Genomic DNA, 19527 nt, shown 5'->3' on the forward strand with positions numbered 1-19527 from the left:
GGGAGCCATGGTGAAACCTTCAAAGGTGTCATGGGAGGGATAGGTATCTGCTGGTTTTATTAACCTCTTTGTAGTTGAAAACTGAGAAAGAGGTGACACCTATCACTCTTTTTCAGACAGGAGTGACAGAACATCTTGGATTCCTCCTCTCGCATCCTTGTTACTGACAGCAGAAGCAGGCTAGACTGCTTCCTGAGCACTGGTGTGGCTGTGTCCTGGAGCCAGGTAAGGTGAGATCGATTTGGATATACCTTTCCCAGGCACACAGACATGAAGCAGCCAGCTGGAACTTCCCAACAGTGTCAGCATGCTATTTGACCCAGCATCTAGTGCTGTGCACAAACTAATTAATCTTCTCGGAGCACTGGGATGTCTGCACAAAGATATCCCACTCACTCTCTAGCCCTTACTTTGCTGCCACTTATGTGTCCTCAGCAGTCTTCACCAGTGCCGAAGTATCTGGGTTTTCTCACCACCTGAGATTCTCCAGTTTCAACTATACCACACATACACCACAAGGTAGCTGAACACGTGTTTCTCTTTGGGAAACACCAAGCAGAACTATGGTGCCCAGCGCCACTGGGGAGAGAAGGTTCAAGCAGCTACTCAGATTTTGCTGCTAACATTACAGACCATTTGATAACTATTTCCAATGTAACAAGTATGTGAGACACCTAAGTTCAAGTCCTCATCTTCTCGGAGCTGCAACATTGGATAGCTCAGAAGTGGGCCAACTTTCTGAAGTGCAGTTTGACTACAAGGAGATTAGAAATACTTGATTTCTAATATTGAATACAGCACACAGATGGCTGTAGGCTCAGAGGCTGGACCAGTCTTGTTCTCCCATGCAGAAATACAGCAGTGAAACTAAGCATGAATGCTGTGATTTTGTTCACTTCGCACACTTGACATACCACATCTGCTCATACAGTAGTTTATTCTCAGCTTCACTTAACAAGGATAGGATATCTGCTTTCAAGCAGGAAGTATGAAGGAAGCCTGTCAAACACCTAGATTTTAAGATGAGGACAAAATTGCTCAAACATGATTATGGCTGCAGTAAGAATTGAACCCACAGTTTTGACTATGCTTAACTTAGAAAGAAAATTACTCTCATCTGAACATCAACATTTGGAGCATCTGAAGTTGCAGATATCTACTTTATTGACACTGGTACAGCAGCAGAGTGACAGAAAATGTTTGTGTCCATAAGCAAATGCAAGATTACTTCCTACCAGTGTAGCTCTAGCTACTGCAAATCCACAGCTGGAAAGATACTTTGTGTAAGTTCTGGTTACCCCAGAGGAAGCTCATTTTTCACTTCCTAACACCACCTGGAAAGGAGAGGCTTTTTTTTTTTTAGTCTGCAAATGTCAAGATGAGTCTTTTGGTCTCTAAAATCATGTCTCAATGCACCATCCAGCTAGGATGTGCAGGTGGAGCCCAGGTCAATGTATCGGTGTCTGCCATCCTTAAGATCACACATCATCAAAGGCCATGCTGTTGGACTGATGGGTTGAAATGGAGAAACATATCTGTTGGCTTTTCTGAAGTGATACTTTACTGTTGCAGTGCTTAAACAACCTGCACCCCCATCCTCTGGGACAAGGAGTATCCCAGCATTTCCGAAACTGCATGTAAAGCATGGAAGGCAGTAAAATGATATATTGATCCATTGCATCTATGAAAAGATTTAGGCATTACAATGCTTAATTTTTAGGCCTCCCAGAGCAGAATCCAGAACTCGTGCCAAGTGCCCAGGCTCCATATATACTGCACAGTATCAGGCACCTCAAAGCAGGGTCTAAAACTATAGCATATTGCAGACAGAGTTGCCCATAGTCAGCATGTTCAACCTGCCTTTACCTAGGGATACCCAATAGGAGATATATGAAATCTTGCCCCTGTCTGGGCTTTCAATTCAATTAGAGATTCAGCACTCCCTCTATAAGCTAATCTCATGTCTAGAGACTTTGCTCTGACCTGGACTCAGCCTTCCAAGTGCTTCCCCTGGGGTCTTGGCAAGATACCCTGACAACCACTGAGGATTCAAAGCCTTTTACTGGAGTATGGCAACAAGCAGCTCACTGAAAGTTGCACACCAGCCTCTGGCAGAACCAACATTGTCTACTGAGTCTCAGGCCAGAGCCTTCAGGAGAAAGCATGTTCTCCATAGCATCTCTTCTAGAGTTAAAACGCTGTATGAGTAAGAGGATGCTGTGGGTAAGCAGAAGGCAGCCTGGAGCCAAGGTGCTGCATTTCCTGGATATGTGCTCTAGGCACTAGTAATTATTCCAAAACGTGGACTGAGGGTATTTTACCTCCAACTGCAAACTGAGTTAGACTAGTGCAGTCAAAACGTGTTACACCTGCTGAGATCATAGTAGGAAAAACAAGCTCTAGATCTTGTACCAAACAGTCTTGGGTTGGAGACAGACAGCTGCTCGGGAAGCTCAGCTAAGGACACAGGGCTGCTGCTGCATATTTCTCAATCAGAACATTAATTCTGCCTAAGGCTCACGGGAAGGTTATTTTAGGAGTGTTCAGTTAAGCTGGCTCTCATTACTTTCACTTTATCAGGCAGTTCCTTAAATCTGAAACTAATGTGATGAAACCAGCCAGAAGGCTCATGCTCAGCACCAGAGCCTGAAAAGCCAGAGTCATAGAATCATAGTATCACAGAATGGTTTGGGCTGGAAGGAACCTTCAAAGATCATCTAGTCCAAAACCCCTGCCATGGACAGGGACATCTTTCACTAGATCAGGTTGCCCAAAGCCCCATCCAGCCTGAGCCTGAACACTTCCAATGATGGGGTATCCACAACTTCTCTGGGCAACCTGTTACAGTGTCTCACCACCCTCATCAGAAAATATTTCTTCCTTATGTCCAACCTAGCCCTACCCTTTTTCAGTTTAAAACCATTGCCCCTTGTCCTGTCACTACAGGCCCTGGTAAAAAGTCTTTCTCTGCCTTTCTTATAAGCCCACTTTATATATTGAAAGGCTTAATCTATATATTAAGTAAGGTCTGCCCGGAGCCTTCTCTTTCGCAGGCTGCACAACCCCAACTCTCTCAACCTTTCTTCAAAGGCCCTTCATTCCAGAACTGTCCTTTCTGAATGATGGCTATGCCCACTGGCAAGGCACAAATCTACTGCTTGACTTGCTTGGGCAAACAGTACAAACCGCACACCTGCCTCCTGTAATAAAGGCTTACCTTTGCAGAAGGGACTTCTCAGGTGTTAGCTCTGAGCTTCTTTACTTGACTCTCAGCAATATCTGCACTCTCCTCAGCCTCTTCTAGCTTATGCTGTGCTTTTCTGAATTTGGAGGGATTAGTATCGGCTTGTTCATCCTGAAATGGCAAAACAAAAGAAACTAAAAACCATCTGGCAACACGCTGGAGCACAGAGCCAGCTTTTAAACTGGCAGTCCTAGAAAATGGTAAATAAGCATTTGCTTCAGTTTAGCGACTCACAGCTTCCTCAGCTTCTCTTTTGTAGGATTTAATTTTCATTTGCAGTTTGTCTACCAGATCTTGTAACCTCATCATGTTCTTCCTGTGTTCTTCATTCTGTGGAAAGGGAATGTGCAATTATATGTCCTTGGGAGAGAAAACATCAGCAGAATTGTTTTCTATTTATACCCACCTGGAAAGTAAGCTCTTTGATATGCCATTCATATTTGTGGATGTTTTTCATAGCCTCTGCGGATTGTTTATGTTCTTCTTCCAGCTCAGCTTCTAACTCTCAGATCTGGTGAATCAATCAACTATTGGCTTGAGCCCTCACACAGGACTCAGAGAAGAAAGGTATCTTTGATACCCATGTTCAGTGCTGGTACCCACCCTGGCCTCCATCTTCAAGAGTTGTTTCTTGCCTCCCTTCAGTGCCAACTGCTCGGCCTCATCCAGACGGTGCTGCAGGTTCTTTACTGTCTGGTTCAGGTTCTTCTTCATCCTCTCCAGGTGGGTGCTAGTGTCCTGCTCTTTCTTCAGCTCTTCTGCCACCATGGCCACCTTGGAAGAGAGATGAGACCAGAAACTGGAAGAATGTGAAAGAACAGTGCATGCTGTGCACCATCTGAGGTTTTATTCCTGGTTCCTGCTGACCATTCCTGCCACTGCATCTCCTGCTTCATTTTTTTCAGTGACATGATAGTGGAAGAAATACGATAGGAAACAGCAGGAAAAAGGATGGGAAAAAAATCTGACTTGCTGCACACTGGGAACGACAGAAAGGGTAAATGCTCTATCCCACTGTATGATCACTACTGTTACCTTCATTGACACCCAGGTGCTGTGGGGTAGAGCAGGAGTCACAGCAAAGCTTGGGAGCAACGCATGGCACAGCTGAAAGGCTTCTCTGCGTAACACATGTGGAGTGTGATGGAGTCTGCATGCTCTCTGTGCCTTAGTGCGTGCCCTGTTATTGCCACAATAGCCTGGCGGCTACTGTTACAAGGCAGAAAATAGTTTAAAACAGTCTATGTTATTTAAGACAAAAGTAGGATATATTTTGCTCTCAAACATTTGACTCCTAAACAATCAAATTAAGCATTTTGATGAAATACTGAGTGACATTGCTTACAAATAGTGGAAAATTCAACAAATTGCTTTGGCAGCAAAATACCTGAAAAAGTCTAAATTGAAAAATGTGAGAATAAAATAATGTCATTAGAAATTTTATACATATATGCATAAACACATATATACGTGTGTGTATATTTCGTTGCAATGCTCTATTTCTGTTTTATTCAAACAGAATACAAACTATCTAGTATTTTTTTTCATTTTCATGAGCAAGTGCAGAAGTTTTCCTTCTATTTTAACTCCAAAAAATGTTTTGAAGTGTTAGGATTTTGTTTTGATCCTATGCATCAAAAATCATTAGCAGGTTGGGTCCCATGATATACCAGCCCTATTGCCTGGCTGTGCTTCACTGGCCTTGGACAGGAGGATACAGCACCAATTTTGAATGGAAATTCACAATTCTCATTTGAAAAGTTCTTAAATATTATTTTGAAAAGAAAAATATTTAAATACTTTAGACACTTCACAGGTTTCAATACTGCAGGATTTTTTTTGTGGTTTACATTTTCATGCAGTGCTGGAGAAAGTTATTTGGTTTAGACTGACTAAATGTGGGTTTGGTTCATTATGATGACAACAGCCTCAATAACTCATCTGTCAGCAGGACAAGTTCCCTGTTGCTCTAACCCTCCTCTGACACAAAGCCTCTTCAGCCAGGCCCACAGACTGGTTCTTTGTCCAACTTGTCACAACAGTATTTACATTAACTCCCAGCAGCAAAGCTGTTGGGAAGCCCTGAAAATTCAAAGAGAAAAACACAGTAACATCCTCACATCTGTGATTGCCTTCTTCGCTCTCTCGTCAGCATTTTTTGCTTCATTGGTAATATCTTCCGTCTCAGTTTGGATTTGTGCCATATCAGTTTCAAGCTGCTGCTTTGTATTAAAAAGGCTGGTGTTCTATGAAGGAGAAAAAGAGAGGCTTTGAGTGTCTGTCTTTGGTCTCTTACACATAGAGACCATGAATTACTATTCGTTCTTACTCTGTGAATTTCTGGACCCAAAGCCACGTCTGTCTTGGCAAAGCAAACTACCTGGGTATGGAGGAGCTGCACGCGTTCAGTGGCATCCAGAACCTCCTGCTCAGCCACTTTCCTCGACCGCTCCATCTGCTCCAGGGCTGCCCGTAGCTCCCCAACTTCAGCCTGCAGCAGGTTTGCTCTGCGCTCCACCATGGCCACCTGCTCCTTCAGGTCCTCCTGAGTCCTGAGAACATCATCCAAGTGCAGCTGCGTGTCCTAAATATGAAGAGTAACTTTTGTCCTAATGAATTTCTCAGATACCATGGTTAAAAATAAATTTACCAGAAAGGTAAACCAAGACCCTGCATTGTCTCCACAGTCCTTTGATGGTTTTTTTTTAACTGTTTGATCTCCTCGTCTTTCTCAGCAATCTTTCTGTCAATTTCTGATTTAATCTGAGTCAGTTCTAGGTTGACACCAAGGATTTTGACCTTTTCACGCTCAAGAGCTGCCTTTAAAAGAAAAAGGGGAAAAACAAACACAAAAGTAACATTTCATAGAAAGTAATCATTGTGATGTTACTCAGTGACTTAACACAAACTCCTAAAGTTTGTGGCAATCAACCTCGCACACAGCCACTGCCCAGGAGAGTGAACAGAAAGCTGTCCAGATTGCTCTCTGCTTTTTTTCAGTAATATTTAAACTAACTTACCTCTGCCTCTTCCAGAGCTAACCGCAGCTCAGATTTTTCTACTTCAGCTTGCTTTTCGGCTTTCTCAAGGGCTCTGATCATTTTGCCATTTTCATTAATTTGTTCAGGCAGATCAGCTGTATCTTGTGTGAGATAAGAATGACATCAGCCTGTGGTAGCCAGAGAAGCTGAACTCTATGCTTCATGACTGTGATCGACACCTCTTTTGTAGACCCGCATATATACATATGTATGCACATACGTACATGTGTCAATGGTCATATATGTATATGTATATATATGTACAGATAAAACCAGATATGGCCAACTCATGCATGATGACATACACCCAGGGGCATCGGTGTGGTTTCACAGCCCTCCTTACAGAGAGCCTGGAAGATACCTGCATGTGTTTATTATGTCTCTGGATAGGCCATCAGTGTAACACTACAGGTATGGCCATTAACAGTTCACAGTGTATCTATCTGTAAAATTCACTTTCACAAGCTGTACGGCCTCTTGAGGGCACCACCTTTATCTGGGAGTAGCATCTAAATGCCCTTGATCTTACATCTCTGCAGCAGATAATGGAGAGCCAGGACACATGCTTTATTAGCTTAGTCACTTTACAAACTTGCTCAACAACTTTTGGTGAGACATTTATATTCTCCATTAAAATGGAGAGAATAGTAATGACAGAGTCCTGTAACTTAGTGTCAGTGCAGACACGAGCATGCTTGTAGAGCATGCCTTGTTGTGGTAGCCCTGTGAACAGCTAATGGGAAACTAGAGCCAAACACACTTGAGAGTCTTGTTTTCCCGTTTGATTGTTTCAAGCTGATCTAAGGTTTCCTCATAGGCATTTTTCACTTTGAAAAGCTCTGTGTTCAGCAAGTGTGATTCCTTAGAGAGAGCTTCCCACTCCTGCTGGCTCTCCTCACTCTCTCCCTTCCATTCTGCCACGACCTGAGAGACATCATGTTTCATTCCCTGCTAGTACTGAACATGTTATTTTATTTGGGGCTATTTTCTGTATGAGATGAATACCGCAGTCTCTGAAAACAGGACAAATTCCTATTGCCATGCTCTAGAGGAGCTTATAAATGTTACACTCAACTTGATTTCAGTATTGACTTAAGCAGAGAGTATTACTTTGGCCTTCTAGGAAGGCTAGACTTAAAAGATACTGTGCTCACTTATTACCTTACCAAAGAAGTTCTGCTATTTCTTGTCAAGGTCAGCTACCAATGTGTTTGCTCTCTCTGTGTCCATTCGCAGGTCCTCCACCTCGCCCTGCAACTTTAACTTCATCTTCTCCAAGGAAGTACACTTTGAATTCACAGCCTCTGCCTGCTGCCCTGCTTCCTGGAGACACTGGGAGAGTTTTTTACTGAAAAATATAAATAAAACCAGCATATGATTCAAAAAATTAGTGTATTATGTACATAATTTAATGAGTATGATACTGGAAGTCGTTTCTTTAATTAAGTGTGTATGCAAACCCCAATAAAATCATTTAGTTCAGGCTACTAAAAGTAGGTCTATATTCTGCACAACATACATAACATCCGGACAGTTCATCCCATCTGTCACATACTTGGCCTCCTCGAGCTCCTCCGTGCGCTGAATAGCATCCGTCTCGTATTTGGTTCTCCACTGGGCCACTTCATTGTTGGCCTTGGACAGGGCACGTTGCAGCTCCCCTTTGGCTTCCTGCTCCTCCTCATACAGATCCCGGAGCAAGCCACAGTCACGACATGCTGACTGCAACGCGTGGGCCAGTGCATTCTTGGCCTAAAAATTACCCATAATATCATGTATTTGTATTAGCTGTGATTGACAGGTGATCCCATGACCTTGCACACTAAAAGTATGGTCACTGCAGGTTGGGCAGAAGACAAAGGGCCAGAGGTTTGTAAGTGTTCAGGCAGCTATCTTCAGCTGCAACAAACTTTTCTCAGCTCTACCACTGGAAAAGACCAAGGGTGATGCTCTCACCTTGGCATATGCTGTAGCTTTTCTTCCTTGGGGCTACTGAAGCAAAAGAAATCACATAGACCATAGCTTTAAAGTTAAAAAACATGCAAAAAATTAACCAAAAGTGTAACCACTTTTAACATGTCGCAGGCCTCTTTAACAAGCACTTAAACACAGTGCTCACTGTACGCATCTTGCACAGTGGTAATTTTATTGTTTTAGACTGTAGGCAACAATACTTACAAACTTCCAAAAGTGTTTTTTAAATGAACTGAGGCCCTGATACATTTTGAAGCCTTAGCATGTACTCCACTTTTCGTCTTCTCTCCTCCACCTTTGCTCCATCCTGCACACTCCTCTTTGTTTCTGTCTTTACCATTCTTTACCTTTATTACTATTTAATACGGGACAGGACTTGATTCAAACTAAAAACACATATTTTCGCGAAAATATTTCTTCCAGCTCTATTCTGAACCTACCTGCTGTTGCTTGAAGCCACATATTGGTGTGCTGACTAGGGACTTCCCAGATAGTGTGTCCTATCCAACTGCAATTGCCCTTTGCAGTGGTTCCTGTTATGGTGCTTAGCTTAGTACTTAGACCAGAAATACAGATAATGTGCAGTACAACAGCACAGCACTTAAAAAACCTATTTCAAGAGACAGGGACAACTGTCTGGAGCTGGTTTTGCATCACCTAGAGATAAAATAGGCACATCTAACTCCACAGTACAACAGTTGGAAGCCCAAGCAGATAAATTGCAACATGACACAGAACAAGGAATTGGGGTAACACACTGTAAGAGATGGCAAAGGCAGCTGAGCCCATGGTAGGTAAGGAATGGCAGAAGCAGTGTTTCTGACACAGTTTTTTTCTATGAGTCTGTTCAAAATAGAAAAGCTCACCAGTCAGCATGAACTGATAGTCATTGTCAGAGATGGAGAAGATGTGTGGAGGGGCCTCCGAGCGCTTCTTGCCTCAGTAGGCCAACACCACCTCCGGGTTGTACACTGGCAGCCACTTGTAGGGGTTGACAGTGATGCAGAAGAGACCCAAGCAGGTCCACAGGAAAAAAACAGAACAGAAGAGTCACTGAAGTCCATCTCCTGGTAGCTGTTTTTTCTCCTTTGCCATGAGACGAAACTTACACAGATCACCCAGGAGCTGTAGCGGTCCTTGAGGTTGTAGAGAACTGCAGATTCATGGAGGTGGGTCACCATGGCCACACCCTCAATTCTGTCAAACTGAGGTGGGTTCATGGCATATACATCATCAGGTTTGACAGCAACCGTCTATAATTCAGAAAGAAAGTTAACCCTGATTCAGCAACTCTTGATGCTCTTTCCATGCATATACACAGAGGCACAAACACAGAAATGTAATAACATCTGCAAGGCTGCTCTAATTCAGATTTTGCTTTCTGTTTAACTGTGCAAAACAAGATATGGCTATTACAGGGCAGACACTGCTGGCAGCTGGGAACTCTACAATGCTGGAATTGCTACAACCACACAGACAGAATTGTGCTGGATCAGATCTTTCTACACATTAATGCTGCTTATGAACTTCAGGTCACTGCTGCTCATGGCTATAATAGCCAGGGGCACAACTGCTGGCCAGTCTACCTTTCAGCCTCCAAGATACACGCTGCACAGTGCCGGAGAGACAGGACACTAACAGCACAAGATTCATCAACAGCAAATCCTTCCTTGGAACAGATTTGTTCCGCCCCTGCGTATTGCCATTCCTAATTAAACAACGGCTCTAGCCCTACCAAACAGCACCGTCTGCTGGGCTCACGTTGCGGGTGACCGTCCTGTCACACAGCCAAAGCCTGTGGATATGTTGGAGGGGTGGGGGCAGATGTGCAGGGAAGCAGATGTACACAGATGGCAGCATCTTCTCTCGGCCACACTGAACCATGAAAGAGCTTGAAAATCCTGTTGTCATTTCTCCAGATGGCTTTTCCCATTGCTTTTACGCTGTAATTGCTGCTCCCATGGACTTGTCCAAGCTGAATAGTCCAATCCAAGAGGAAGTAGTGTTACTGTTACTGCAATCATATTTGATTCAGAAAGACTGAACACCATTTCCAAGCTCAGGTCCTGACTAGTGGAATGATCTTGGGCTTCTTTTGAGAAAGTAAGAATTACAGGCAGTTTTCACAAGCAACTTCATGATATGTGTCCCTAAATACCTTTCTAAAGCATTCAAACACTTGAGTAATTAGAATTCACAGAAAGTCTCCATAGAGAATAAGAGATCATGCATTAACTGATGCTCACAGAACATATCTGGGAGTCACTATAGAGATTTCTAACACAATGCCAGTTCAGTGCTCAGAAGAGGGCAGGAAGCTCTAGAGTATTAGGAATTATTAGAAAAGAAAGGGAGAAGCTCAGCTGCGGGACACTTTGCTCCCAGTATGTCTGGTTTTTGGTCCTGTTCATGTAGAGACATACTTCTCATTGCACTCCCAGGGCTGGAGGACATCTCAACCATTTCACCTAAACCCCAGGATCATGCAGGATTAGCCTCCGACCCAGAAAGCCATTACCTATGACAGGCCACACACAAGTGCCACTTCTGCCACTTGTGAAGGATCCTGCTAGTCCTCAGGAAAACCCAAAGCTGCATGTGCTGGGGCTGAGCGGTCCGAGCAAGATAAGCCCAGGTCTTGGGCTTGCTGCTGTGAACCCAGGTCGTCACGGTCCACCACATCTCGATTCAGGTGCCTGTGGCCTGGGCGCGAGGGTTTAGCTGTACACCCGTGTTCAGAGCAATAGCCCCCTTTAATAGACAGCTTTTCAAACGCGAACAAAATGCACTAAAAATATAAACTGAGTTAAGAAATGGTGTGGTGCAAAGGGAGAGATCAGTGGGTGAGGAGGGGTGTCTTACCTTCTCACGAGCCTGTATCTAACGGACTCTCAGGACCCATCATTGCTGCTGCAAGCTGGTGCAGCACGGAGGAATGATGCTGCCAGCAGCCTGGAGGGCAGCTGTCAGGCAAGGTTCGAGCTGGCACCGTCCCTCCGCTGTTGCAGGGCACCTGAAGCAGTGCAGGCACAGCCCAACATGAGCAGGTCAGTGTACGCAGCACCGGCAGGGATGGGGCTACTGGGCCTTTCTAAAGACAATCTGGTCTTATGGGGCACTGGAAATTACTCCAGTGAAGGCAAAGGTCTAATGAAAGAGCTTATAAGTAAATCTGCTGTTTTTCTTCTCAGAAATATACATTATCTAGAAATGAGCACTCTAAGAAAGCCAGAGGCTAGTGTCACACCCTCTTCTGTACTGCAGCTCTGCATTGCAGCTGCTATTCCAAAAGTCCCAGGTACTATAAACAACTGGAATAAAGTATACAGATTATATGTGCATCAAATTGCAACTAAGCTACATTATCACTGCAGCTGTCTTTTGTGACACAAGGAATGGTGCTCATTGCTGCATTCCTCCTAATGTTCACCACTTTCTGGTTTCAATCACTTTCAGCTTTCTTGAACATAAAAGGACTGGGCCGACCTTTTCCCTGCCAGACGTCTACAGCGAAAGTTTTCATGAAGAGTTCAGCAAAATACATCCATAATTTCTGGGACTGAGGCTCACTGCGCACATGCATAGCCGAGAGCAGGCCAGAATCTTTTCAACAGGGGAAAACAGACCCAAAACCAAAATGAAGACGATAAGAGTCAGCACTGATACCAGACTGCGCCGCGCCGATCCCCCTGCAAAGCCCTTCTCTCTGATTTGATCATTCAACCCAGAGCACCAAGCTGGGACCCAGCAAGGGGAACAAATCACCCGCTAATCACCCAGCCCTCCTCCAGAGACCTCACAGTGTCTCCACCATGCTCTTTTTCCAGGGACACCTCCTAGGCTGATGAGTGCCTCTGTGCCTCACTTCACAGACCCAGGCTTGGTTGCAGAGGGCAGGTCTCACAACCCTGAGTCAGAGGGACTCCCCAGAACATCTCCCCATGCATGGCGTTGGCAAGGGAATGGTGCCAGGTCTCCTCTGCCCTGCAGCCAGTGGGACCTGGCCAGGTGAGAGGCTTGTCAGCTGGCTGAGGCTGAACCCAAGAGTCATGGCTGGCCATGGGGCATCTGCTGCATCTGTCCCAGCAACTGGTAGAAAGACCCAGAAAGGGCTGCAGGGACCACAGCTTGCTGGAGGACCTACAACAGTGCCCACCCTGGGTGCTGGTTACTGTAACGTGCCCCCAGTAGGTACGGAAAATGAGAGGACCAGTTCCCAGCAAATTACACCTCAAGCTCCACAGTTAGAACATGAGGGCTCCCATGTAGCCCTAATCATGATGAAGAAATGTCTAAGCACAAGGAGGCCACTTCAGAGGATGTGGAAGCCAAGGGTGTTAACACAGACTGGGCAACATTCATGCCCAATATTTTCTTATAAAAGCAAAGGACTCTTATTTCTTGGCCTTGCAAGAGCTGGATAGGGAAAAGCAGCCTTTTTGTTTTACTTGCTGAGTGCCTGGATCTCCTTTCGAAGCTCAGAGCTCTGCACTCCTTGCTCCTCTGGACTCAGTGCTACTTGTGCCCAGGGCCACCCTGCCTCTGCCCCACCACCACGCAGTCAGGGGCAGTGCGGGCAGATTGCTCCTGTGAACGTGCCAACTGCATGTGGGGTTGGGACAAGGGGGCTGCTGCCGCACAACAGGGTACAAGATTGCCCCTTGTGAAGAAGCACTGACACCATCCCACCACAGCCAGGACTGGGAATGAAGTGCTGGGGAGAGCTCTCTGCTGCTGGGTGTTTGGGCAGGCATGAAATGATGTCCCAGAAGAAGACGAGATTTAGGGTAAGTCAGTCCCAGGCCAATGATACCCTGCTTCAGCTTCTCGCAGGCAGAGGACAGTGGAACACCTTCCTTTACCACCAAAACCTTCCTAGGTGTCCTGGTTTGGCCTAAACCAGGCCAATTTTCCTTTCAGTGATTTTTACTTTCAGCTAAGTCTCTTCTAAGTAACTGCACTTTCTGACACTAACTGCATGGTTTGCAGACAGCGTCTGCTTCCAGGACTGATAACACTCGAAGTTTGCAGTTATCACTGAGGCACCGGTAGGGATGTTATGCAGAAAGGCTCTTGCTGTACTTATTCTTAGAGGAACCAAGGTCACTGCTGAATTCCTCACTGCTTACGAGTGAAGAGCTGCAGGGGGGTTGCACCTGAAGGGAGGAGTGGACAGGGCAGGTGACCCAAAACTGACCAACGAAGGTATCCCAGCCCATACACGTCATTCTCAGTATAAAGCGGGGGGATCGCGAGGGTCTCGGCCTGCTTCTGCTGCTTGAGCCTTCGGGCAGCTTGAGCCTTCCGCCCTTTCTTCTCCCTTCTCGCCCTTCTGCCATGGCCAGTGTCCAAAGAGGACTCTGTCTGTTTTCCGGCTGCCCCCGATCCCGATCCGTGCATCCCTGAATCCAGCTCTCGACCGTCACTGGGCCCAGCCTGGGCCTTCCTGGAGCCTGCCCTGCAGTGCCGGTGGGGACGTGGCCGACATCGGGGGAGCTCGATCTTGGTTTTGTATGTATTTGTATATATTTGATTATGCCATTATTATTATTATTATGCTCTTTTTCATTATTATAGTTTATTAAAACTGTTTTAACTTTCCAATCCATAAGTCTCTCTCCCTTTCCCTTCAGGAGGGGGGAGGGTTAACAGAGAGCATCTGCCACAGGTTTAACAGAGGGCCCAGCTTTAAACCGTGACACAAGGGCACTGCAGAAAGGCCTCAGGGCACACATGTGGGTGCACATCTGCTTGCAAACAGCCCTGGGGAACAGCAGCTCCAGTTATACCTCTTGCTCTGTGCTGCCAACATCATTTGCAGACAGAGAGCTGTCCTGAGGTGAAGGCCACAAGGGTGCTATCACAGTGAGTTGCATCGCCTTGCAAGGCTCTCTAGTCCTGGTGTTGCCATGGAGCTTTTATTACTGCCCTTCATTCAGATAAGAGCACTCACATCTCAATATACCCCCACAAATTAAAGATGGATTTAATGGCTTGTATCTGTCTATTTCTGCACAAAGAACTTTGGGAGAACAACGAGGTTTTGTAAGCTGTAGCCCAGTAAGTTCCCTGGCACGCTGAAGGAACCTACTTTATTAAACTAGTAATACACAGCTTAAAACACGGAATGAGCTGGCTCTTGCACAGAGACAGATGCAATCATTCCTGCCCAGGTCTCCCCAGCACAGATCCTCATACTCCCAGGAACATGTACAACTGATGCAGAGCCAACCAAGGAGCCACTGCAACAAGCACAGAAGAGCTGCCCTGAGCTCTGCAGTCCTCTTCCCTGCCCTCTTTTACTGTCATTGCAGCTTGCCCCCGAGTCAAGCTGGCTGGTTCATGCTTAGGAGTGGCTTGGGACTGCTCCTGAGGTTGTCTTTGTCTCAAAGAAGGTGCTGGTACAAATCGTGCTGAGTGGAGCACGCCTGGTGACTGCTCAGCCAGCAACCCAGGAGCACCCCGCAGGCCCCAGGCCAGCAAGCTCCTAGTCAAGAGACTCATCAACCCCTGGAAGCACAGGGGCTCAGCTGGCACCATCAGGAAGCATTTGATGAATATAAATTGTCAAGGAAGATGACTGATGTCTGTGGATCTGGAGCCTACCAGGACACTGTACCTTGTTTCCAGACAGCAGAAACATCTATTTTTCCTCCCTCGTGTGAGTTACTCCATCAGATGCGGAGTTTTTTCGAAGGCAGCAGGTAAATCCAGTGCTGTGGGAAATACCTGCCCTGGAATTGCCCTGGACACTGTGCTTCAGGGCACAGAAGGTTGCTCTGGTTGGGGACAGTCACGAGTGATTGAAGACACTACCATCATTCAGATACAGCACAGGACTGGACCCAAAGCACTGTGTGAACACGTATGACCCAGGTAGTCCTCACTGTCCAAGTGCAAGGCTCAGGCTGAAGCAGGACATCTGCTCCAAAAGCACCTGGCCCCGCGCTGGGACACAGCTCAAGCTCAAGAGAAGTGGAGAACAGGGCTGCTCAGCAGCTCCTTGTCAAAATAAGCTGCTTTGAAGTGAACATTGAGGACCAGACACTGACTGGATCAGGCCAAGGAGCCACGTTCTCTCTGCTGCACTCACCTGCTTCGGGCACAAGCGAGCTTGTCAGCTGCAGCACACGTGGATTCGGAGCTGGGGAGCAGGTAAATTCCCATGTCGCAGGCCACTTGATCCAGGTCAATTCTCCTTAAGATCAAAACTGGATTTGGACTGAGCCCTTTTGGCTATCATGGCAGGCACATGGATTATGTTCACGCTGGCAGTACACCTGTGACAGAGTATGGAAAAATAAAACCTGATTTGGATTTTACCCTGATGACTGTGGACTGATGCCCAGTCTGGCTCCTGCATCCTCTCAAGAGACACTAGCCAAGATAAGGGCTTGCTCTCCTGATAGGTTTCTTTTTTAAGTGCAGAAGAAAAAAAATTCTATGAAGAGGGAAAGAAACACAGAAATGTGTTTGGAGCACGTCTGGACACACAAAAGGTGACTGGGAACAGTCAGTGTGGTTTTACTAAGAGGTAAATCACATCTGACCATCCTGATTGCCTTTTATGATGAAATGACCAGATCCATGGATATGGGGAGAGCAGTGGATGCTGCCCAACCTCAGCTCCCAAAACTATCTGCCATAATATTCTTGTGTCCAAGCTAGGAGTTTATGGTCCGGATGGGTGGGCAACTAGATGGGTAAAGAACCTGGCTGGGCAATCAGACTCAGAGCATAGCTGTTAATGGGTCATACGCGTGGGTCAGTCCTTGGAGTTTTCCTATTTAACGCCTTTATCAATGACCTGGCAGAGGCAACAACACACTTGCTTATAAAGTCTACAGATGACAACATAGTGGGGGAGCAGCTGATACCCTCTGGGTCAAAGCTGCCATCCAGAGGGACCCTGACAGTCTGGAGAGATGGGCTGACAGGAACCTTATGAAGTTCCACAAGAACTATATCCCTATCACTGTATCTATATCCCCGGAGATATTTAAAATACATATAGATGTGCTTAGAGACATGGTTTAGTGGTGGACTTGTCAGTGCTAGGTTAATGGTTGGACTTGATGATCTTAAAGGTCTTTTCCAACCAAAACAATTCTATGATTCTATGACTAATGCAAAGTCCTGCACCTGGTAAGGAAAACGTCCTTGCAAAAACGCTGCTGGGAACTGTCTGGCCAGGGTGCAGTTTGTGGTGAAGAACCTGAGGTCAAGATGGTCAGGGCCTGGAGCCGGCCATTGCATACAACACGAGGAGAGGCTTGAGGAAACAGGGCTTGTTCAGCCTAGGAAGGAGAAGACTTCCGATACCTATGAGGAGGCTATTAAGAAGATGGAGTCAGGCTCTTCACCCTGGTGCACAGTGAAAGAACAGGAGTTAAAATGCTGGCCGAAATGAGAAGTTCAGACTGGGTATAAAGACAAAAATTTGCTGTAGTGGGAATCTCATTTTTTTACCCAACTAGAGAGGTTGTGCAGCCTCCACCCTCGGAGGTTTTCAAGCCCTAGCTGTTTAAAACATTGAGCAACCTGGTCTGAACCCATAGCTGCCCCTGCTTTGAGCAGGAGGTTGGACTACAGACCTCCTGAGGTTCCTTCCCATCTGAGTTATTCCATGATCTGGACTGCAAATGCAACATCGGGCTTTGCAGACATTTAAAACCAATGGTCTCTGTACCTCTTCAGTCCCTGGCTCTGCCCGTGCTGGTGGTGAAAACATTCCTAAAACGGCCAGCTTCACCCGTATGGCTTAAGTACCACTCTCAGTTCAGCTCCTCCATGGGCTACATGTGCAGCACATGAGGAATTTGTTGCCTTCCTTGGGTAGACAAATGGAGCCATCCCTCATTCCTCAGACATCTTGACACTAGTCCCCAGCCTGGGACGGCATCAGCTCTGCAGTCGGTATTATAGTTGCCAGCTGCTCTGAAGAGATGCTATTTTCTGCCGGTATTTTGCAGGACAAGGAGGCTGGGGCTGGGCGTGGTGTGGGCACACACAGCGATGCTCTGCAGACTGGCCTCTGCCAGGCTTGTACTCTACCGTCTGTCTGTCTGTCCACGGGGTACCCAGGGGTCCCCGTTTGCCCGAGGTAACAGAGGTTCACCTTCACAGCACCAGACTCCAACAACTTTGGTTCCCAAATGAAACCTGTAGTCTGGTAATGTTTCCACAGAGAAGACCCACTTAGGGAGCCAGGCACCACTCGGCCCCCGTCCAGCGCTCAGGGCAGGCACAAGCAAGGAGTCATGTCAACCCAAACCATTCTGTGTCCTAAACGTTCCCCTGCCAGACCTGAGCTCCCTTTTTGTTGGCCGGGCACTGCACTCCGGGCTACAGGGCATTTGGATATGATGAGTATAGGGGTAGTTTGCTCTATTTCTAATACTGAAGAAATACTGGACATCCACTGACAAAGGATCTCCAAGCGCCCCCAGCATATTCCCTTTCCCCCACTACATATCCACCCCTTGAACAGCTCTGCCTCCTCCTGGTGACCATTCAGCACAGCCCTTGGTCCTCCTAAACGTGCAGGGAACAGAGCTGTGCTCCCTGCTGTCACCAAGGCAAGGCAGTGAAAGCCTAACAGTTGCCTAAACAAGAGATTTTTTAAGGTTTTTTTTTAAACAAACAAAAAACCCCTCACTTCCAAAGAAAGCTTCCCTTCTGGCTCCTGGGAAAGGCAGATGGAAGAGATGGGCAGGGTCAATTTGAGAGGCAGAAAGAAGCAAAACATCAGCTGCTCCCACTGCCAGGAAGCAAGACACGTGCTTGAGTGCCGTGACATGGCCCACAGGCCGGCCCCTTCATCTTAAATCTTTCTGTGCTCTTCCCACAGGCCCTCCAGTCCGCCCCAATCTTCCCATGTTAGCTGTTTCTGCCTTTCAGGGCACATAAAAACAAGTAAAGGGTGTGACACATGCCAAAACATTTGGGAGAAGACACAAATCTTAATGCAGCGGGAGTCAGCTGGAAAATAAATGTAGATAGGGTGCTCCTTTGCACCCTGCAGCACACAGGCTTTGTACTGAGTTTGCAAAGCCTCAGGACAGAGGCTTGGCAGGCTTGCTTCATCTGAATTTCTACTGACTTCTACTTTGTTTTAACTTGGCTTAGCTGTAATACCGATTTTTTTCTTCTGAGCAGGTGGTTCCTGCTGATTTATTTTTACTTATCATTGCTTCATACAGCCCCAGTTTTACACAGACTGTACTCTATGTAGAGTAAGACATTTGTCACGAACATACTGATGCAATATAAAGAAATATAAGCCTGATATGACAGCAGAGACCTTGAGAACTGCAGACAAAGGATGCTGTGTGGAGAAGTGCAGCCACAGGAAACTGGGCAGAGACTTGGCCCTGGAGACTCCACAGCCATTAACAACATGCAAGTGGTCCAATAAAGAAATACAGACCTGCAGGTGTTATCCATGAAAACCAGTTTTGTCCAGAGACCAAGTATCCAACGTATGCAAAAATGCATGAGAGATCTAAGGTGGAGTCACACCATGGAAAAAAGGGAGCATCTTGTGGTATCACTGACTTCATTACAGAGATGGTTTTTGTTGCACAGATAAAAGAGGTGAGCAGTAGGTGTTTAATGGAATCTACCATTATCCAGCAATCCTTCAGGAACAGGAGGCAATTTTTCACTATTTCTTTCCTGCTGCCAGTAACAAGTGACCAGAATCTACTGAAGATCACTGCACCAAGCAACCCACCTGCCTAGCCCTTCTCATGGCATTTTTGCACAAGCGTCTCCTTTACATCAGTCAAACCCACTCCCTTAAAACCACCTCCTGCTGCAGAGCATGCACATGTCCCTTGTGTGCTCCCATTATATGCAAAACACCACCAGCACAGTCATTTAGGGGAAGACCCAAGGAAACTGCCACACTTTTCACACATGCTTCCCCTCTGAAAAATGGAGGGGCAAACCCCAAACACAAAGGGAGGTCTCAGTCCCAGGAGGCTGCACACCAGCATGACGGGGAGAAACCCCACATGGCACGATCTGCAGTCCTGGCATTTCGGTGACTGCTGCTGGCAGAGATCCCCCCCACCACCAGAAGAGACAGGTCCTCAGGCCAAGCCCTGTTCTTGGCAGGGGCTACCACACACATCAAATTCAAACCACTCCTCTACTTAGTGGTCAGTTAAGTAAAATGGATTTTAAATAAATACACCCTCCGTCTCCCTTAGCCCCACGATCAATCTGCTGCATTTTTAGCTTTGAAATACTGTCTCTTTCCCA

General features: G+C 46.4%; 1 long non-coding RNA gene across 50 annotated transcripts in view; it reads left to right on the top strand.

Moving 5' to 3' along the window:
• The window catches only part of LOC137670456 (uncharacterized), a 101918-nt gene extending 88055 nt beyond the window's left edge, over positions 1-13863 (top strand). For 34 of the 50 annotated variants that reach the window (XR_011049267.1, XR_011049274.1, XR_011049279.1 and 31 more), the window contains 2 exons: positions 117-225; positions 7522-7672. This is a non-coding gene — a long non-coding RNA (uncharacterized lncRNA). The other 16 variants (XR_011049257.1, XR_011049273.1, XR_011049276.1 and 13 more) reach the window with 12 other exon arrangements.
• The last annotated feature ends 5664 nt before the right edge of the window (positions 13864-19527 follow it).

The sequence above is a fragment of the Nyctibius grandis genome, chromosome 15, assembly GCF_013368605.1.
Source record: "Nyctibius grandis isolate bNycGra1 chromosome 15, bNycGra1.pri, whole genome shotgun sequence".
Taxonomy (NCBI): Eukaryota; Metazoa; Chordata; class Aves; order Nyctibiiformes; family Nyctibiidae; genus Nyctibius; species Nyctibius grandis.